The sequence below is a fragment of the Balaenoptera ricei genome, chromosome 10 (genome assembly GCF_028023285.1).
Source record: "Balaenoptera ricei isolate mBalRic1 chromosome 10, mBalRic1.hap2, whole genome shotgun sequence".
NCBI lineage: Eukaryota > Metazoa > Chordata > Mammalia > Artiodactyla > Balaenopteridae > Balaenoptera > Balaenoptera ricei.
This window is the reverse complement of record NC_082648.1, coordinates 67,492,943-67,516,069: the sequence shown is the minus strand read 5'-3', so window position 1 is coordinate 67,516,069 and position 23,127 is coordinate 67,492,943. Positions and strand designations below refer to the sequence as shown.

The 23,127-nt window shown below is 38.6% G+C and overlaps 1 pseudogene; it reads left to right on the top strand.

Moving 5' to 3' along the window:
- The first annotated feature begins 473 nt into the window (after window positions 1-473).
- Window positions 474-19,330, top strand: LOC132373774 (elongation factor 2-like; annotated as a pseudogene).
- Window positions 19,331-23,127: the final 3,797 nt, after the last annotated feature.

Below are 23,127 nucleotides of genomic sequence, written 5' to 3'. Positions count from 1 at the left end.
GGAGTTAAGGGAATGCAAAGCACTGATTGTCTGAAGCCTCTTGGAGAATAGCATACAGTATTCACAGTAACCACCTGGGCTGACGGAAAAGATGAGGGGGTGGGATTCACCAAAGGGAAATCTTGTTAAGGTTATTTCTGAGAAGAAGTGTGAGTCTGGGCTCCATAAACAATAAAATTCAACATTGAGGCAGCGGGCCCAGGCACGAGGGTGCCACCCTGAATCAGGGTAGTTCTGCAGCAGGCACCCAAGAATGAGGTCTAGAATAGGCTCCAGTACCTGGAAGCATTGATGGGAGTAAGGCAATGCTGGAGGTCTTGGAGTGCAGCTTGGGTTAACCATAGAAGTATGACTCAGTCATGAGCCAATGTGATTAGGAACCGTTACTAAAACTAAGGGGAAAGGCAAGACTGCAGGTGAACTTAAAGTGGGATTTGATATTAAGCTCTCAAATCCTTCCTTTGAATGAGAACATGGTTGGTTTTGGTGAAGCCGAGCAGGTGGTAGCATTCAGTGATGAATTAAAGTATGTAGGGGTATTTAAGATGTTGGACATAGAATGATCAGGATGATAGTAAGGTTCAGAATGTCACCACGGGACGCATTTATTATCCTCTTACTTTACTAGGTCTCAAATATATCTTCCAGTAGTAACTTTATTCAATATTTTTTATGACATTTGAAAACTAGCAAATAAAGTAAAACATGAGAAGTAACATGCTGAAGCTAGGATAGCACTTCACCTTTAAGCATGCTTCAGACTCTTATATCAAACTGCACATTTGACATATCTACTATGATGTGCCACAGGTACCCCAACTTCAACTTCCCACTTCATCTCCCACTTCTTCTTGCCCCAATCAATATAGTATTTTCCTCCAAAACTGGCTTTTCTCCTGTATTGCCAGTCTCAATTAATAGCACCTTTATCTAAGCCAGAAACCTATCTATCATCTCTCTCTGCCTCTGTCTATGCATGCATGTATGTATGTATGTGTGTGTGTGTATATAATATGCATGTACCTATCTATTATGTCTCTACCTCTATTTCTCCTAATCATCAAATCCTGCCTTTTATTTCCTATATATTGCTTGACTCCACCCCCTTCTTCCCACCCCAAAAACTGCTGCCCTAATTCAGGTCCTCATCATCTTTTGTGTAGGGTATACTTCAACTGTCTCCTAACTGGATACCCTACCTTGAGATGAACATTCCTGAAAACCATAGTCCATATAGTTTCTCTGTGTTCAAACGGCATTCTGTGCCTGCTCCCTACTTAACATTTACAGTATCATACTGAGATTATGGGTTTATGTGTCTGTCCCCCTTACAAGATATTAAATTTCTCAAACGTGAAAGTTCATCTTCAAATCCTCAGTACCTAACACAACGTCTACTGAAGTGGACCAAGTCATTGAGTGTTCATATACTTAAAGGCAAGACTAGGTCAATAAATACTTAAAACTCTCTGCTAATCATATAGTCACAAACAAAACATCAGTAGAGTTTTATTTGGGGGTCGCTGTGTAAAGAGTTTTTCCTTGGCACTTTTGTGCAATAGGCCAGACTTTTTCTGAATTAGTGAACAAAATCCTACTTTATTGGAATCTTCCGATTAGACTACATGATTTACTTTAATCAACAATTTCCAGATGCAAAGGCCTGAGGTTCTGTAAAATGCACATTATATATGCGAAGATGAAAGAAAACATTCCAAACTTGGGCTGTTTCCCTTAATTATAATTACAGATAGCCTACTTTACACCATCATTCTGAAAAAGATCCAGAATATCTTTCACATCAATTTGAAAACTCTATCATAGTAGGGTAACTTTGTGTAAGTAATCAGTTAAAAACTCCAACTAAAGAGTGACATAGCATTCTTTTTTTTAAATTTTATTTTTGGCTGCGTTGGGTCTTTGTTGCTGCACGTGGGCTTTCTCTAGTTGCGGTGAGCGGGGGCTACTCTTCATTGCGGTGCGGGGGCTACTCTTCATTGCGGTGCGCGGGCTTCTCATTGCGGTGGCTTCTCTTGTTGCAGAGCACAGGCTCTAGGCGCATGGGCTTCAGTAGTCGTGGCATGCGGGCTCAGTAGTTGTGGCTTGCGGGCTCTAGAGCACAGGCTCAGTAGTTGTGGCACACGGGCTTAGTTGCTCTGTGGCATGTGGGATCTTCCCGGACCAGGGCTTGAACCCGTGTCCCTTGCACTGGCAGGCGGATTCTTAACCACTGCGCCACCAGGGAACCCCAACATAGCATTCTTACCATGAGAAGACAGTGAACTTTCCTCTGAATTTATGGATTAATAGAGTTAGTTATATGTTATAATTTTGGCTCACCTACTTAAATGATGCTTTGATTATGTAAGATAATAAAATTTTTAATCATGTTTCTAGGTTACCACATGTTTATCTTTGTTTTAATTATGATATATGACCTGCTTTAACTATTCATTCAAGAGACATTATATGTTTATAGGTATGTGTTTATAGTAAAATTGCTTAGATGAATCTATAATAGGCTGTGATTCTAATAATGAAAATTTTTTAATGTGCCTTCTTCTTACTTTTCTCTGCAAGAATGTTCATCTGAAAAAAAAAAAGAGTTGTTATCTTTTTAAAAGGATGAAAGTACCTATTGATTTTATATGTTTTTATGTACTGTGACCAAAACCCCTTCTTAAGGACTATTTTTGTCTTTCTTTTTAAAAGATGTGTCATATTAGAGAATGTTTATCTTGTAACTCCAATGTGTAATCCAGAAGTAATACTAATGAATTTGCTCAAGACATAGCCTTAGTGCTGTGTGATGAAAAGACTATAGGTAATGGATGCTCTACAGAAACAAGTGATCTAAAGTTTAACCGAAAGGTTAAGGGCAAAAAAAAGGCACAAGTTAGGGATAATGTTATTTTCAGAAGCATATTGGTGTATTTCAGAACTGACCAAATATGCAAAAATGGATTGTCAAGTCATTCCAAAAGGTTTAAAGCTTGGTTCTTTGAAAACAATACATTAAGCTATTTAATGATTTGTGCACTTTCTGTATGTATGCATTATACTTAAATTTAAAAAGCTGACTTAAAAAATGTATACCCTCTAACACAAATAATAGGCACCTGATATGATGACAATTCTAAACTATCCATTAAAAAAAAATGAAACTCACTATTCTTTATCTTTTTCTCAGCATGCGTCTCTTCAATTCATGGCAAGGACTGCCTGTTTCTACTAATGATCCACATTGTGTTAGCATGTGTTAAAAGTTCAATGAAAAGAAGAACTGTAAAGTCAAGATTTCTGTCACTTTCAAATGGCCTGCTCTAATAAGTTCTGGAAACTCTAATCATTCAATGCTTACATATGCTTTACTAGACACCCAGCACTGAAGATATATTAGACTGAAGATAAATTAGATTTTTATCTGTAGAGATATGGACCCTGGCCCTCAGATTTGCAATTATACAGTGACTTCTACCAATGCATACATGCTACACAGTGCCTGTGTGTGTGTGCATGTGTGCATGTAATGAGAAAGAGAGAGGGCTTTTTTTTTTTTTTCCCAGTGAGTCAGTGGTGTTGGATCAGTAAAATTAACATTCCTATCTCACTCATTAAGTGGAAACAAGTTCACATGCCAATGGGTGTGTGTGTGTTGATAACTGGTGAAGCCTTCACCCAAAATTAACAAATTGTATTAGTTTTCCTAATAAATATTCAACAAATATTAAGTAGTTGTGAGTCTTTTCCTTATTTTTACAATAACATGTGATCATCTACATCTGGCATTCAATGTTTTATGCAGCAGGGAAACATGAGAATACCACAATTTAGGGTTAAAATGAAGGATCACAAACTGGTGGATCACAGGGCAAATCTATCCACCAGATAGATTTGTTTAACAAACACGATTATTTTTAAAACTTACTTAACTCCCAGCATTAAATAATTTGGAGATTTTGTAAAAACCTCATTAGGAGTTTGTCTCGACAAACAAAAGCTCTGGAATTGGACTCCTGTTACTACATGGATTGAGCTAAGTGCTGCTTGGCTCTTCAGTTCAAGGTTGTCTCCATGCTATACACAGTCTGCTTCATCCATGTAACCTTGCCCGGTTCCTGCAGACATGTGAGGCTGCAATCCTTGGTTTCCAGAAGAGTCTAATTTATCTTGGTAAACTGGTTAATCCAAAATTTATCTTCCCTATTTCCTTCCCACCCTATAGTGGAGGATATTGATACCTTAACTAAAGTATTCTGTTTATTAGATTTCAAAATGATCCTTTGTAAGTGTCTTATAATACTTTAAACAGAAACAAACAAAATCCTTTTTGTTGGTTATTTTTCAACCAGAGAGCCAAGTCTATTTAATGGATTATAAGATTTTTTAAAATATATTTTGTAAGTTCTGATTTCCATATAATTATTTACTCCTTTACTAGAAAAGCAGTCTTAATGATAGTTGACAATAACATTATCCTCATACACAGAGCATGGCATATTTCCACGGAGGTAGCCCAAGATCAAAGCACCCAGCCATCAGCTTGTGGAAGTATCTATGTGTATTCGGATATCCGGCTTTTATTTCATTAAACATGATTTAAAAAGAAAAAAAAAAGCAATCTTTTGGGTTTTTTCTTAAAGCAGGTAGGAGAAGTTCTTGGTATTGAGTAATGATAGGAAAACACAAAGAAAAAAAATTTTTTGCCACTGACATTCAGTATTATTATTATGTCCACTATAAACTTCCTATTTGTTCAAACACTAGATGCAGGGAAAAACCAAGCATATCAACATTCCACCACACTGTCCACATTTATGGTAACCTTAAACTCAGAAACTTTATAAAACAATTGGCTGAGAGACACATGTAGTGTTCAAGTTTTACCTTAAGGCATTTTCCTAAGGCTGAGTTAGGAACAAGTTCTGCATGGAAACACTGAGGCATCCTTAGCTAGTGTTAGAGGATGTAGTCTGCTATATTTAAAAATTAGGCAATTTCTGTCTCCTTATAATGCAGGAGGTTTTTTTATTAATTTATTTATTTATTTGGCTACACTGGGTCTTAGTTGCGGCATGCAGGATCTTTAGTTGAAGCATGCCAGATATTTTTTTAGTTGAGGCATGCTAGATCTTTTTTTAGTTGAGGCATGCAGGATCTTTAGTTGTGGTATATGGGATCTTTAGTTGCGGCATGCGAACCCTTAGTTGCAGCATGTGGGATCTAGTTCCCTGAACAGGGATCAAACCTGGGCCACCTGCATTGGGAGCAGGGAGTCTTAGCCACTCGACTACGAGGGAAGTCCCAGGATGCAGGAGATTAACCTCTAAATTTTTAAAAATATCTTCAAGATCTAGTTAATGTGCATAGAAAAATACATGTCCATGTGCTCATACAAATATTTTAATGAACTAATTTCACCAAATGAGACATTTTATACATTAACATAAAAATTATAATAGCACCAAGTGAAATGTTACTAACTTTCCTTGAGAAGTTATTATGATCTTTCTTCATAAAGGTAAATTTGCCTGGAAAGAAAAAAAAACTCTTTGTACCAATTAAAGCTTTGGGAAAGAATTTGAGAAATTTACCATTTATCATCTACTACCTACTACAAAGATGGTGCTACCGCCCACCTTCAGTAGTCTTCAGGTGTTCGCCCGGGAGTAGGAATGTGTGATGATCTACAATCCTCCCAATGCCCCATGCCACCTTTATTTGATGCTTTGAATTGCGGGATGTTGATTGTGGCCAAGAACAGGAATAATTTATCAGGCTCTGTAGGGAACTGAAACTGTGACAGAACTCTAACCAGCTGAGTCAACAGGCTAAGGTTAGATAATGTTGTTTACACAGACAGTGCATAATTTAAATTTTCCCTTCAAACCAGATCATCCCAGTTATCCTACCATCTCTCCCACGATTTTGCAATTTTCTTTATTAGTTATTTTTTCTCAATATAAAATAGAATGGGATCTTCTTTTTATACTCTGAGTCTGAGGACTCACTCTTTGTCTTCAACCACATCAGGAGCTGTCTGCCCATTGCTACAAATACATATGTCAATTTAGCCTCTTCACCTTTGGTTAAAATGGTTCACTCACTCATACCCACAGACCCTAAGCTGGGGACACCCGGAAGATGGGAAGACAGGTTATAGTAAGTGCCTGTTACAGCTTTCTGTGTAAACTCTGTTCTCCCTATGTTCCATATTACCACCCTCTGAACAAAGATTGTTATATTATTTTTTATGGATCAGAGTACATAGAAGGTATTTAAACAGGTTTGCTGACTTAAAAGAATACAGGGAATCTCATGGCTTAGAGTGGTTCCCAAATTTCAGTATGCATAAGGAGTTACCTGGAGTGTTTGTTAAGACACAGATTCTTGGGCTCTATCCCAAGAGTTTCTGATTCAGTAAGTTTTGGGCCCCAAAATTCACAATTTTAACCAGTTCCCAGATGATGCTGATGCTGCAAGTCTAGAGATTACATACTGGGAACTATTAACTTAGACCATAAGCATGCATTACTGTAAGACTCTAAGGTGCTCTATTCACGTACACATTAATCATTTTTCTACTGTTAGCCTAGTTCTTGTTCTCACTACGAGATAGAAATGCTACCTAAGATTTAACATGAATGTGGCAAGACTATAAATTGATTTCTCCAAATTATACAAGAAAACTTATTTGTTATTTAACAGTAGTAATGATGTGTGCTAACCAGTAGGGGAAGAAAATGGCATAGTTTAAAAAGAGGGGAAACTGGAGGGTGTTTCTGGGTACAGCAAGGGTGGAGTTGCCAGTGGCAAAAATAGGGCAGTTCTGCTCAGAAGCTATGCTGCCTGGCAGCTCTAAAAGGGTGAGCCTGAATTTTCTCCTTGCTCAAAAACAGGATGTAGCTGCTCTGCCATCTCCCCAATCTCTGTCCAATGAACCAAGGAGAGCCCTTAGTCTAATCTCTCTCCATTTTGTGGGGAAGGAAGGAATCAGATGCTTCTCTGCTATTTCACCTAAGCTTTATTATAATTTTTAAAAAGTTGATTTTCAGTGCCATTCAGTGAGTCCAAAATGTCACAGCAGTGTAACAGCATCAACAAGAAATGATCCAGTTAGAGGTCTAAAGAACATTTTAAAAATCATGTTAGGGATTAATATGCTTTCACTGCAAAGAAGGCAAGTGCACATTCAATGAGAACTTAATGTAGCAAGCAGCAAAAAGGGCTCAGTGGAACTAAGCAATCAAAATGCCCATATTTAGAAGAACCTAGGGGCAGGACAGGAATAAAGACGCAGGCATAGAGGATGGACTTGAGGACACGGGGAGGGGGAAGGGTAAGCTGGGACGAAGTGAGAGAGTGGCATGGACTTACATATACTACCAAATGTAAAACAGATAGCTAGTGGGAAGAAGCCACATAGCACAGGGAGATCAGCTCAGTGCTTTGTGACCACCTAGATGGGTGGGATAGGGAGGGTGGGAGGGAGACGCAAGAGGGAGGAGATATGGGGATATATGTATATGTATAGCTGATTCACTTTGTTATAAAGCAGAAACTAACACACCATTGTAAAGCAATAATACTCCAATAAAGATGTTTTTTAAAATGCTCATATTTAGACAGAAACAGTTTCTTCTTTTATTTAGAAAAAGGTCTTCAATTCTAGGTAGAGCTCAATGTTTCTCAAATTTGAATTGCTTCCTCATGTTGAAATTGGAGTTGTTCTTTTGTATAACATAAGAAATATTCCTTTATATTGGATTAAACGCCTAGACCAGCAGCTTCAGCATGTTATCCTTATGAAGGAACAGGGTTTTCAATAAAAGCTGAGGGAAGCAATCCCTGCTTAATCTGTCTTCAAAACTAAAAGGTCTTTCAGGCTTCTCTGATCAAACCCTTGGGTAGCTACACATTAAAAAAATGGCCTTTTGGCAATCTGACCTGCCTTCTGGTGTCATTAAACTTGCTCTTTGTCTATTCTCCTTTTCCCTGTAAACTAGAAACTGGATCTAAAAACTTGATTAAATTTAGTTTAAACATTTTTGACACAAGTAATTCATACTGACACTATAATCCTATGACCACACCTGGAACCACATAATTCAGCTTGTCTGTCAGTGATACTAGGTTTGATAGCTATGTTAGGTGATCAGGTATCTCCATTGCAAAGGTAAGGTTTTTACCCTTTGCAATTAACAAGTAATCTATGGAGTGATACCTGGACACTACACAAATATCCTCCTCCCCATTAATCTCTCACCTAATGTATTTTGGCTTCTATTGATGATCTTTGTCTGAATCAATTTCCACTAGGAGTTCCAAACGGTGCTTTTTCTAATTCTATTATTTCTTCCATATTGATGAGTTGGCATTCTTTTGTTAAAAAAATGGGTGGGGGGCTTCCCTGGTGGCGCAGTGGTTGAGAGTCTGCCTGCTAGTGCGGGGGACACGGGTTCGAGCCCTGGTCTGGGAAGATCCCACATGCCACGGAGTGGCTGGGCCCGTGGGCCACAACTGCTGAGCCTGCGCGTCTGGAGCCTGTGCCCCGCAACGGGAGGGGCCGCGATAGTGAAAGGCCCGCGCACCGCGATGAAGAGCGGTCCCCGCACCGCGATGAAGAGTGGCCCCCGCTTGCCGCAACTGGAGAAAGCCCTCGCACGAACCGAAGACCCAACACAGCCAAAAGTAGATAAATAAATAAATAAATAAATAAATAAATAAAAAAAAAAAACAAAAAAAAAAAAACTGCTAACTCAATTTAAAAAAAAAAAAAAAAAAAAAAAAAAAAAAAAAATGGGTGGGGGAGCTTTCACACATTAACTGGTTTCAACAGTGCCTTCAAAAAAGACCGATAATGTCTTACTTATTTCCAAAGTAAGGTGTTTTTCTCTCTCTCTCTCTTTCTCTCTTCAAAACTAATAGTTTTTGATTTATTTTACATTTTATAATCATTTAGTTATTCTTTTGGGATGTTTATTTTGTTCCAATTTGATCAACAGAAGCTACTTCAAGATGGCTCCGATAGCTGAGGACTTTCTTGCTTTCTGGCACAAGATATTGCAAGTTCAACTTTTACCTAACTTCCTCAGACTTAACTTGGAATCAGCCATTTTTTAAGTGAATCTGGTTCCTTTTAGGGAATTTGATAATCAAGAATCTAGGCATTACAGGGACTTCCCTCGTGGTCCAGTGGGTAAGACTCCAAGCTCCCAACTCAGGAGGCCTGGGTTTGATCCCTGGTTGGGAAACTAGATCCCGCATGCATGCTGCAACTAAGAACCCACATGCGCAACAAAGATCCCACATGCCACAACTAAGACCCAGCGCAGTCTAAATAAATAAACAAAAAATAAATAAATATTTAAACAAACAAACATAAAAAGAATCTGGGCATTACAGAGGTGTCACTGTTTCTAGACCCTTTCAGGAAAGAGAGATAGGACATACATATGTTCAAAATGAGTTAATATCAATATTTACAATTCAAATTTAACTTTATAGGGATTTTTTCTTAACTTCTTTGATTTCATACTCATGTGTCCTTAAACAAAAATCTTATCACCCTAAACATTTATTTTTTCCCAAAAATATGCAATAATGGTTAAAATACATAATACCAATTACAACTACCAATGACAAAAATCACTAAGTGATGTTTAAGTTTCCTTTTTTTGTTGTTTTAATTTATTTATTTATTTATTTATTTATTTTGGGCTGCATCGGGTCTTCGTTGCTGCGCGCGGGCTTTCTCTAGTTGCGGTGAGCGTGGGCTGCTCTTTGCTGCGGTTCGCAGGCTTCTCATTGCCGTGGCTTCTCTTGTTGAGGAGCACGGGCTCTAGGCGCATGGGCTTCAGTAGTTGTGGCTCGCGGGCTCAGTAGTTGTGGCTCATGGGCTCTAGAGCGCAGGCTCAGTAGTTGTGGCTCACGGGCTTAGTTGCTCCACGGCATGTGGGATCTTCCTGGACCAGGGCTTGAACCTGTGTCCCCTGCATTGGCAGGCGGATTCTTTTTTTTTTGTTCTGTTTGAATTTTTGAATTTTATTTATTTTTTTATACAGCAGGTTCTTATTAGTTATCCATTTTATACATATTAGTGTATATATGTCAATCCCAGTCTCCCAATTCATCACACCACCACCACCCCTCCCCCGCCACTTTCCCCCCTGGGTGTCCATACGTTTGTTCTCTACATTTGTGTCTCTATTTCTGCCCTGCAAACCGGTTCATCTGTACCATTTTTCTAGGTTCCACATATATGCGTTAATATATGATATTTGTTTTTCTCTTTCTGACTTACTTCACTCTGTATGACAGTCTCTAGATCCATCCATGTTGGCAGGCAGATTCTTAACCACTGCGCCACCAGGGAAGTCCCTTAAGTTTTCTTCATAGTTCTCTTAGTCCTTAGATTATATCTCACTAAGGATGCATAGAGTATTACATTCAAAATTCACTGGAAATAAATTTTTTTTCTCCGTGTAATTATGTTAGCAATTTGATACACAGTCAAGGTTCACTTGTTTCTATTTTCAATTTTAGAATTTTTCTTTTTAAATTAACTCTATGTTTTTAATATATAAAATATTTACATGATTTAAAACCTAAATTAAATTAAAAAGCATACTTAGATTTCTAAGCCTCATCTCTCCCTTTCCCCTCCACTCTATTCCAAAATCACCCTATGGATAACAACTATTTTAGTTCCTTGTTTATACTACCAGTGTTTCTCTTTGCAAAAATATATGCACCTTGATTTTTTTCCTTAGCCATATATCATGGAGATCTCTCTCATTCCTTTTCATAGTTGCATAATAATTAAAATGGTGGTATCACCATTAGTTTGTTAACCAACTAGCCACCAGAGCTGATTGCTATAAGTAGAATTTCTGGGTCAAAGGACAAATACAAATATAATTTTCCTGAATAAGATCCCGTGTTTTTTTAAAGTTTTCCAGAAAACTCTAATAATCAGCCAGGAACCAATAACCTACGTATCAATAGCCATAGTATATTCTTTCAATCAAAGCAACAAGTTTTAACTGAGCCACAACTTTGACCTGGGCATTATGGGAGAATACAGAAAGTAGTATTCGCTTGCCTTCAATGAGTTTTTAAAAAGTCGTTGTCCTGCCCTAACTCCCTTAAGGAGACAAAATTAACCTGCAAAGGAAGTATTTAGATTATACCTAAGTGTGGGTATCTCTCATTGCCAGAATTTTCACAACAGAAATTGGATACACGCTACCTTGATAGTTTTTAGGTTTTACTTCACTCAGTGCTAAGAGTTATATTATCCTTATGAAGGAAAAACTGTTCTCTGTTGCAGAGATTTTCAACTTGGACATGACCTATTAGTGGGTTATGAAATCAATTCAGCATGTAGTAAACAATATGAAATAGAATAGAATAGAATAAAAAGTATCAGAATGTATGACAGGTAGTAAGAGTGAATATTTTTTCTTGAAAATATTTTTATATATAATCACACACATTTGTAAGAGTACATGTTATGTCAAATTAATTTCTTAAGGTGAATCGTGATTTTTTTTTGAATTGAGACATACCACTTTATAGAAAAGGAACAGCTGTTTTCTTTGAGTACTAGCTGCTCAATTTTCATGTTTAATATTGATCATCACACACTGCTACAACCTAGTCTTTTTTTTTTTTAATTTACCTTTATTTCTTTTTGGCTGCGCTGGGTCTTTGTTGCTGCGCGCAGGCTTTCTCTAGTTGCGGCGAGCGGGGGCTACTCTTCATTGCAGTGCGCGGGCTTCTCATTGCGGTGGCTTCTCTTGTTGCGGAGCAAAGGCTCTAGGCACGCGGGCTTCAGCAGTTGTGGCACATGGGCTCAGCAGCTGTGACTCGTAGGCTCTAGAGCACAGGCTCAGTACTTATGGTGCATGGGCTTAGCTGCTCCATGGCATGTGGGATCTTCCCGGACCAGGGATCCAACCCATGTGCCCTGCATTGGCAGGCGGATTCTTAACCACTGTGTCACCAGGGAAGCCCCCAACCTAGCCTTAAGGTCCAAAAATATGTTTATTTGAGGCTGGTGTTACATAATAGGATTTGCTCAGCGATTTTCAATTTTGATAAAAACAATTTACTCTTTTTAGCTTGTAAAAACAAAATATATCTAAAGCAGAAATGACAAACTGCTGGCAAAATTTGCTCAGAAGCGAATTCTAGTTTGATAAGTTAAGTGTTGTAAATTTAAACTAGTTTCTAGCATTCAAAAATTAGGAAATGTCACTTAAATTTTGGATTTCCAGCTTCTCAAGAAAAAATAGATGATTTGGCAAGTCTGAGCCATCCAGAAAGTGCTGGAGATAGGTCACCTGCTTCCCAGCTCTCCACAGTCTCCCTGTTACATCCCAACTCTGAGGCTGTCACTTGCGTTCACTGTCTTACTCTTGGCCTCCCCCCGCCCCATTTACATTCCCTACTTGGTCTGATAGGCACATCAGTTTCCTACTCCTGATTTGCCTCAACTATAAAATGGAAATAACAGCTGCACTCGCCCCAAAGAGTTGTTGTGAGAAATAAATAATTTAATTCATGAAAAGACTTAGAACAGTGCCTCATAAATGCTATCCAGTATTGCTGGAGTCAAGTTGCAGAGCATACTGAAACCCCAAAATTGATAATTTAGGCAAAAGGTTCTCAGACTATGATCATGGTGTGAAGAAACTCTTAAGTTAGGCTAAACTGTCAGGCTTACTGCTATGTAAATAAATACCTGAGAGGTTCTTTTCTAGATGCAGGCCTAAAAATCATGGCTATAACCACCTAGAGTTTTCAGGTAGCACATTATTAATATCTGCTGCTATATATTTTCAAAGTGATGTTTCTACTTGCTCATCATCTGTTACATCATTTTATCCACCCAACTATTCCCTGACAGTCACATTTGCTCAAATCCCCATTTGCTCAAAGATCGCATTATTGCTTTCTTCTCCTCACACACTATTTCTGGACCACCTGCCCCTATAGGCCTGAAATCATCTTCTCTTGAGAAAACAGTTTATTCATCTCTACATTATCCAGCACCAAGGTCTCCATCTGGGAGTAGGAGATACTCTGCAAATGTTGCTTAAATTGAACTGAATTTAAAGGGAACATGGCCTAACCAATTGAAAATTTGGCAGCAAATTCCTTCTAGCCACAGCTTCCATAGACACAGAACTTCTCATAATCTTTGTGTTCCTATGTGAAATTAAGTCACTATGCTAGGATAGTTGATTTTCCAGATTTAGCAAGTAAAAATACAGAATGCCCAGTTAAATTACATTGTCAGATAAATAACAAAGTTTTTACTAGAAGCATTTCCCGTGAAATACTAGGGAGATATTTACTCTAAAGAATTTACTTATTTTTATCTGAAATTCAAATTTAATGAAGTCTCTTGTGTTTTATCTGGCAACCCTAATGTGAAAGGCACTTTATCTTTGCTTACCCTTAACATTTACTAACTTATGTCATTTATGCGTGTTCACTATTGTTTCAAGTATCTATCACAGGAAGTTTCAATAAATGCTTTTTATAGTGATAATCACCAGGTTTTCCTCTTGGATTTATGTACTACCTAAACAAAGGCAAATGTGCTATAAAATGGAGATAATAAATACTTGAGTAATTTTTTTTGTATTTATGCAAGATTTATATGCAAATTTGGTCATTACTTTCATCTCAGCATTTCTAATAAAGATTGTTGGTAGGCTGTGAGGTTTACTGTTCTCAGAGCATGTCCTGTAACTTTTTAATATGAGCTTTCATTCCCTAATGATATAGAGAAATAACAGGGCATCAAACCTTTAGTTGTACGAGGACTTTGCAAAGACAAGGCCTGGCAAGAGACAGTGGTAAACATGCTCCTGGCCTTAACTGGGAACATAGTCGCAATTCTTTCACACAAACAATTTGGCTCCTGGCCACTCTGTAACCCAGCATTATGTAAATGATCATTGATTTTCAGGTTTTTGGGAAAGAGATAAATTTATAGTTATATCTGCAGAATCCACTTAATTAGACATTTTAAAATATTTTCTGAAAAAACAAGTCAAAGTTAATATGCTCTCTATAAAATATAAGTAACTACTTCACTCTATCATGGCTTGCATTCTTAGTACTGTATGCTGAATGTAAGTCACTGAATGCCATTCAGACCATTTGGAAGGCAGCTACGCTCACCACTATACCACCAATGCCAGTCATTCACACCATTTGGACCACAGCAAATTCAGTCATTCAAAACTCAGTAGCCCAATTACATGTTAGGCTTCCATCAAGTTACACATACAGGGAATTCCCTGGTGGTCCAGTGGTTAGGACTCCGTGCTTTCACTGCCATGGGCCCCGGGTTCAATCCCCGGTCGGGGAACTAAGATCCCACAAGCCGTGTGGTGCAGCCATAAATAAATAAATAAAGATATAGAACAATTTTTTTTTTTAAAGTTACAAATACAGAGAGTTTGTTTACATTATATAGTGGACATCTCTAGTTTTGTCTGCCCAATCTTTTGTGTTTCTTTTAGTAACAACACCCTGGCTTTCCCTGGGAAGCCACCCTTCCTGTATTGTCAGTCCATGTACCCCCAACCTCAGCTATCAGTTCCAAGGAAGGACAAATGACCTAGAATTGGCCCATCAGTGCACAGCATCCTTCTGTCCACCACGATCTGTTTAGAGGTGAACACAAAACACAGGCCAGGCCAGTGAGATTCAAGTGTCCGCTAAGTTTTCAGTCCAGTGGATGAAAACAGACACCCACCAAAGTACAACACCATAAAATTTCAGAAAATTAGGAAAAAGAAAAGGTTCTGGGGGAAAATATCTGGTCAGAAACAAAGGATCAAGAAACAGAATGGCTTTGGACTTCACAGCAAACCTGGACACTAGAAGATGTTACAGCAACAGCTTCAAAATTCTTTAAAAAAAATATTTTCAATGGAGAATGATATAGCACACCAAACTAATTAGTTGAGAGGGCCAAATAAAGATATTTTAAACAGGCAAGATCTGAAAACTTTACCTTTTGTGCACTCTATCTCAGGAAGCTATCAGCAGATGTGATCCTCCAAAATGAGGGAATAAACCAAGAAATAGGAAGCTGCAGTATATTAAGAGACAGATCTCAGGATTCCAGTGAAGAAAAGCCCTAGGATGGTAGTTGTCTCCCTGGTTTAGCTAACAACTAGTCCAGATTAGGGCAAATCAGAAGACTCCAGGAGAGATTTCTTCAGGAGCACGACAATGAAAAGGAAACTTAATCCATCAGAAGGTATCAAGAAGCTGAAAATTACAGAACATTTCAGTTATCTAAAAGTACTGAGGAATTTGGATAACTGATAGAGAACTGAATTTGGATTAGTAAAAAGAACATTCTACCTTGAATCACATAATGCTAATATTTAATAAAAGTGGCAATTTCATATGGTTCAATTTAGTAGAAAACAAAGGGATCAAAAAGTTGTAGAAATTATCTCCAGGGGGAAAAAGTTGTGCAGAAAGGAAACACAATAATGGATATTTTACAAACCTCAGTTGTGACTAACATTTTCATAGCCATAATACTGTAAATACTGAATAGTGATTTAATTAGAATAAAAGTATAATGATATTGCTAGACTCAGTGTCCAGAAGGAAGTCCTGTGTGTAGTAAGTATGAAGAAGATGAAAAAAAGAGCTAAATCTTCATCTTTTAAAGTGACTGGTAAATAAATAAAGCCTAAATCTGGAAAATCAGGAAGTAGCTATACAAGCTTGTTATTAGATATAAAGCTTGATACGCAAGGAATTAGCTGAAAGAATTAAAAGTAACTGCCACCAGGCTGGCAATTTCAAAAATTCAAGCAAGAGATAATGAATAAGGGTCCTAAGACAAAGGCAGAGGGAGTGGAAAAAAGGGAATGAGAGATAGTAAGAGAATTGTATAAATAGCTATTGGTGATTAATTAGAACACCACATTTCTAGCTTGAACCATTAGACAGATGATGCAGTTACTCACTGAATCAGATAAAACAGGAGGAAGAGCAAACATGGGAGCAAGGGGATACAGTATTGGACATGTTACTTTGGAGGCACATGGAGGACAAACAGATGGGAATATCATAAAAGCAATGATTACATGGGTCTAGAACTCAAGCGTAAAGCATAGTTGGGAGTAACAGATGTGAATCCACTACACTGTGACTGGCTGGAGGGCAGAGAGAAACCTAACTTACTGACACGTGTATCCCCAGCATCTAGCACAAATAGTGCCTAATATGTTTATTTATTCATGCATTCACTCAAAAAAAAAAAGTGTCATTTGAAATACCAGGGCTGGGGGAAATGGAGAAGAACAGTAGGAAGTTGAGGGAGTTCATGTGAGAAATTATTTGCTCTGTGAACAAGGAAGCCTGGTGGTTTGCTGTAAGGGAAGAGGGCAAGGAGCAAAGGAAAACGAAACAAATGAAAAGGGTTGAATGACATAAAGGATCGTGAATGTTGGAATAGTCAGCGAAAGGAATGGAAGAAGCTGCTGGATAAGGTCTAAAGTCAGAATGTCAAGAAGCACTGTGGGGGAAGCTGAAATTGGACGCCGTGTTGTAGTGGCAACGAGCCCAACAGCTGCTTTCCTCTAGCACCGCTCTCCCTTTCAGCCAGGAAGAATTATGCCTCCATGTTCTGCCTTCTTTTAGCACTGTGCTCCTACTGCTTCTATAGCACTCTGATGAATATTTTATTATAGCTGTCTGGTCTATCTGCCCTTGCACACCATGAATTCCCCACCTTTGTATTCCCAACACCTGGCAGAGGGCCTGCCACACTGCAGGCAATCAATGTGTATTCAATTCAACTGAATACCTAAATCGAAGGATTAACTCTCCTACATATTGTAAACTGAAAAGCAAGCGAATTAAATGCTTATTTTCATGGGAGTATAAAAATGTGGTTTGGGGGGGGAACCACTGAGGTTTGACACAAAAATTTATGAGCCCGATGCCATTCAAAAGTGCTAGACTTACCCGTGCCTGTCCAAGGCCTCCAACAAGCACCATCAGCTACACATGAAGGCGCGGCGCTTCCCCGACTGCTTGGCCAAGGAGACCGACAAGGTCGAGGTGTCTGCCCGCCAGGAATTCAAGGAGCAGGCCTCAAAGTCACCAAGAAGTACGAGTGGGACGCGGCCGACGCCCGAAGGATGTGGTGCTTTGGACCCGCCAGCGCCAGCCCCATCATCCTCCCCGACGTCACCAAGAGCATGCAGTACCTCAACAAGATCAGGACAGCGTGGCTGCCAGCTTCCAGGTGGCCACCAGGCAGGGGCGCCACCGAGCAGCACAAGCGGGGCGTGCGCTTCGAATACCGCGTGCCACGGCTGCGCGCGGACCCGTCCAGGGCATCACGGCGCTGCCCCTACGCCGCGTGCTAACCGCCAGTCCCGGCCTGCGGAGCACGTCTGCGAGCGGAGATCCGGTGTTCGCAACAAGGGGCTGGTGCCATCTAAGGGGTCCTGAACAGGAAGCGGGGCCACGTGTTAGAGGGGTCCCAGGTGGTCGGCACCCCCATGTTTGTCGTGAAGGCCCATCGACAAGTCTTTCTGACTTCACAGCCGACCTGAGGGCCCACACTGGCGGCCAGGCCTTCCCCCTCCGGGCACCTCCAGACCCTGTCCGCCGACTCCTTTGACCACATCAGGCGCCCCAGACAGGTCGTGGGGGACACGTGCAAGCACAAAGGCCTGAAGGAAGGCGTCCCAGCGCCGGACAACTTCCGGGACAGAACGTAGGCGTGCTCCCGCAGCCCCTCCGCCCAGGGAGGTCTTGACGCATCAACCCGCGTCCACCCGGCAACCTATACAGCCGCGAGCCTCGAGTTCGTCTCACGACACCTCGCGAGACTCTCCAGACGCGAGATGCTCCACCTGCCAGGTTTCTGGAGCCCACTGCGTGCCTTCGCTCGGCATGAACGCTTGGTGCCATTTTTTTCCGTATCTATTTCAACATTTCAGAGCAACAGAAATGCCGTCGCAGCACATACTTATTTGGCTGGTGGAGATGGAAGAAGGAATGGGACACACAACACTTTTTTTTTTTTTTTTTTCTCATTTCTTCGGGAGGAAACTCAAATGTCGCCCCTCCCTACCCCACCCCACCCCCCGCCAAATTTAAAATAAACGCATTAAGAAGTTTATTTGGGGGTTAAAAAAAAAGTGATAAACTTAAAAAAGCAAACACCTTGTATTATGGTTTTGAGCATGTTTATGGAAAAATGAGATTAAAAGCAAAGCTTTCTGGACTTAAGTTGCTATGTTGTTGCTTTTTGTTGTATGTAGCTCTATACTTCCTTAAGAGATAATCATCAGATTCCGTCAGACTGTTTCTTGGGCAATACCAAGGTTAACTGGGCGAATGAGTTTCAAAAATAAAAATGGGTTTACAGTAGAACTGAAGCACTGTAATCATTCAGAATGGTTGTGCCACTTCTCATGACCCATCTAAAACTATTTAAAGCTCTTATATGGATGATCAGCTCCTCTGTCGAAATTTTCAAATCTTCTGTTGACTTAGAAGAGCAAACTTAGACTAAGTATCTTAGGTGTTTATATGTTTATATATAAACATAATAGGTGATAGGGTATAATGAAACAGATTGATACAAACCTAACATTAAAAAAAGTTTTGTAAATAAAATTCAGGTGAAGTTTTTGAGGAGATTATCTGACAGGAAGAAGGGAGGAAATAATGCCTATTCAAGGGCACCAAACTGTCCAAGTAGAGAGGAGGAGTTGATTCAGTTTAAAGTCACTGATCAGGAACTTCTCTGGCTATCCAGCGGTTAAGCCTCTGCACTTCCACTGCAGGGGGCACAGGTCCTAGTCGGGGAACTAAGATCCCATGTGCCTCGCGGCCAAACAAAAAGGAAAAGAAAAAGTCACTGATCAGGCCATATTTGATAGTGGGTGGAATTTCCAAGTGTTAAATATTAGAAGTAGGGCTCTCTGATTCTCTCCCTTCCAGAGCTATCAGAGCATAAAGCTGGGACTGGCCCAGCACGTCAGGGACCTTAAACAGCTAGATCACTCTCAGTCTCACACTTAATTTTGTTCCATGTGACCAGAATAAATGTGGGTTTAAGTGTTTGATGGTGCTTTGGCCTAAGGCCATTTAAATCTAACTAGATTAGAAAAACAGTTGCTCCCTTGAAACAATAGGTCAGTATGTCATATTCCTCTGCGTTGAGGTTAGGAGTCACAGTGCGAACTCTGCTTTACTTTGTCTTTGTTTCTTTTATCTGTTTCTGCCACAAGAACTTTATGGAACAGTGTTGAAGTAGGATTAGGGTATTTGTGCCCTGGCCAAACCACCTTAAAACTAAGAAACTTCTTTAAAATAATAATTTTTTAATGTTGGGATGCATTTTTCTAGGCATTTGTTTGGGCTGTGTAATGTCACTGAAATTCTCTCCTTACGTGTTTGTTTCTTCTGTAGTTTAATAAACTACTAGTTTCTTAAAGATAAGAACTGTTTTCAGCCTACTTTATATTCCTAGGATATAACACAGAGCAAGGCACATAGTAAGCACCCAGATGTTTGTTGAGAGGGACTATTTGTCCAGAGCTAGTTGTATAATTAGAATTTCTTTCATTCTTGCAGAGTTAGGAACAAAGCTGCGCTGACCTGCTGCTATTTTGAGATGCTGACTATCATGGAAATTTTCCCGACCTGCTTTGTTGGAATTGCCCAACCACAAGAGCTCTAGTCAATGTAAAAACTGTACCAAGTATCTTTTGTAAAACCTTTGGGGCAGGGAGCGTGAGGCTACGCAAGGAATACCAAACTTGAAGTATTCTCCTCTTGGCTCTGCTACTTATCTATTGACTATGGGAAAGCCACTTCATCTCTCCGAGGCCTTAATTTTCTCCTCTGTCTCTTGAGAGGTTTGTATTAAATTATCTCCAAATTACCTCCCAGCATTAACATCCACATTAAATTCATCTTTGTATTCCTAACACAATGCTGGACTCATAATATGAGCTTAGTATTTATTAGTTAAATTAGATTGAAGTTGCCCCAGGGTCTCTAGTACATTGCTTTACAACATTTTAGTTCCAACCTAATATTACTTTCAGTGTTAAGTTTTAAATTAACTAAATGGTCTCAGAGAAGAGGTTATTTTTCCCGCATTTTTCTTTATTCACCTTATATATAAAACACACAGGGAAAAATATCATAGTAAGTCAACCTGTACTTTTAAAAATCTGAGTTGACAAATTTTGCCTTTAATCTTGAGTAAGGGATTCTCTTAGAGAATGAGATTTCAGTGGGGGGAAATGTTTTAAATTACTTGTGCGTGTACCTCAAGAAGTTTTAATAGCATACAATAACTAACAATCTATAAGTGAAAAAACACTAGTTTTGCGTCTACAACAAAATATGTTCCCCAAAGAACTCACTGAAAACCCTCCTTTTAGTTTAGTTATTAAATGAATTTAAAAGTAATGTAACTATCTTTACTTTTTAAAAAATCTTTAATTCATACTTTTTACTAATTCAGGCTTATTTCTAACAATCAATAAAATTAGTGTGGTTCTGCATATTTATATGATTACACACAAAATTATACAGAATTCTACATGAATATGGAATTAATTTTAGTGGTCATTGTTAATATTTTGAGGTTAAACACTCATTTTTCAACAGCATTAATGAGTACCTGCTGGATGTAGAGCATCACTATGATTATGAAGAAGAAGGACTGATATTTTTTAACAAATTACCATATGATAGGCACCTTGCATTACCACATTTAACCCTCTCAACAACTCTAAGATTATTATCATCTCCATATTTAAAATGAGAAGACTAATGCTTAAAGAAGTCGCTGCATGCCCCAGAGAAAACAGTGAAATTCCATCCCAAGGTTGTCAAATATTGAAGTCCATCATGTTCCTAAACACCATGCTGTATCAACTTTGTTAGATTAACTGCCTTACATAATACTTTCAAGAATTCATGAATTTGTCTAACCATAAGTTTATCAAAAAGCTTTCTCTAAAATTCAGCTAACTAGGTAGTCCCTTAAGGGTAAAAGATCCCTTAAGGTTAAAGTCCCTTAAGGGTAAAATATCTGCCCAAGATCCTTGAGTTATCAAAGAAAGGTTATAATTTCTAATATGAATTTACCACTTCCCCTGATATGTGATAGCCAAACTACAATGATAAAGAATCACTCTGTCACTGGTAGGGACATTACTAATGCTTAACACTGCTGCTAATACCTACCACAAAAACAACTTTGGTTTGGTATTTCCCCTTGGCAGATGCTGATATCAAGACTTTGATAGTTAACAGTTTATTGAGTTTATCCAAAACTTTAGACCACAAAGATTCTCAGAAGTTTCTTTACTAAGTAACTATTGATATTTCAAAATACTTGTCAGTGGAGCTACTTAGAAGTACTTCAAAAATATACTTATGGGCTTCCCTGGTGGTGCAGCGGTTGAGAATCTGCCTGCCAATGCAGGGGACACGGGTTCGAGCCCTGGTCTGGGAAGATCCCACATGCCGCGGAGCAAGTAGGCCCGTGAGCCACAACTACTGAGCCTGCGCGTCTGGAGCTTGTGCTCCGCAACAGGAGAGGCCGCGACAGTGAGAGGCCCGCGCACCGCGATGAAGAGTGGCCCCCACTTGCCACAAATAGAGAAAGCCCTCGCACAGAAACACAGCCAAAAAAAAAAAAAAAAAACTTATGTAATATATCTTCATATGGCTAAAAGATTAACCATTCCAAATTAGCTAAATAGTTGTGTCCCTGTAATCAGTCATATAGTCTGATGATCGATCAATAAATATTTACTGATATGCTTGGAGCTCAAACTTCTGTTATGCAATTCCATTTCTAGGAATATTTTCTTAAGAAAGGTAAGTCAAATATGTTCAGCTGTGCAATTTTTTATGATTGAAAATTTATAAGATACATGAAAATCACCAAAAGAAGATTGATGAAAAAAAATACATAGAATGATATTCATGCACTGCACACCTATATTCTTTGACATGGGAACATGTCCATGATATACTGCTAAATGAAAAGGTAGCTACTAGATTCTAGGTATAAAGTGACTTTTTTGGGTTTTTTTTTTTTTTTAAATAAACCTGTATATGTATTCATGAGTATATTCAAAGAAAAAAATCTGGAAGATATGCTGTATACCAGATTGTTAACAGATCTGTGAGTAATAGAATTATGTGACATTATTTTCTTCTTCAGATTTTAAAATTTTTTTCCTGATAATTTTGCAAGGAGAATAAATTAGCTTTATAATTAGAAAACAAAAACTTTTCAAAATAACTCTGATAGGCATTTGTGGGGAGTTTAATCTAAGCAGCATATTTGAAATAAAACTATTATGTTTGACATAGCCCCAGTTGGAAACCACAGTATCAGCCAGTTAAGTCAGTCATAAGCATTTGTTAAGCATGCACAATGTGAGGGACATGATCCTTCACAACACAGGAAAATAGAAAAAATTGTGTCTACCTTAGAGGATCTTAGAACTAGCTGGAGAATGAAAACATACCCACATGATCCATTCTCACTATTAACTAGTAAGGTATGTATTAACTAGTAAGAAAAACTTGCTAACGTACGTTCATGGGCAGAAGGAAGTTTGTCTTTTAACTGCTTGTTGAAACAGTTTCATGCTTGTACCCAAGACGAGGCTGATACAAACCTCTAATATTTTTGTATCATTTAAAATTTCTAATTTTAAGGCTATTAGTATTTAGGATCTGTTGGACTCTATTGTACCAAAAGTTAAATTTATTAATTTTTCTCTTGCAACAATGGAAAAAAACTAAGACATTATTTAATATAATTATATTTTTATTAAAAATCATCTAAAAGTGTGATATTGCTCATATCTAAATTTCCTTAATGTCCAAAGTTTACATTTTAAGGGGCGTATTTTTAATATCTTACCAAAATATTCACAAAGTATGTTCCTGCCTTCTTAAATATCTAAATAAAATTGTATAATTTCTCCATAATTATTGTAATGAATATCCACTATTAGAGATTTGTTCCAGACTACTGAAGAGTATAGGACTGTTTGCCCTTTCTTTGACTGG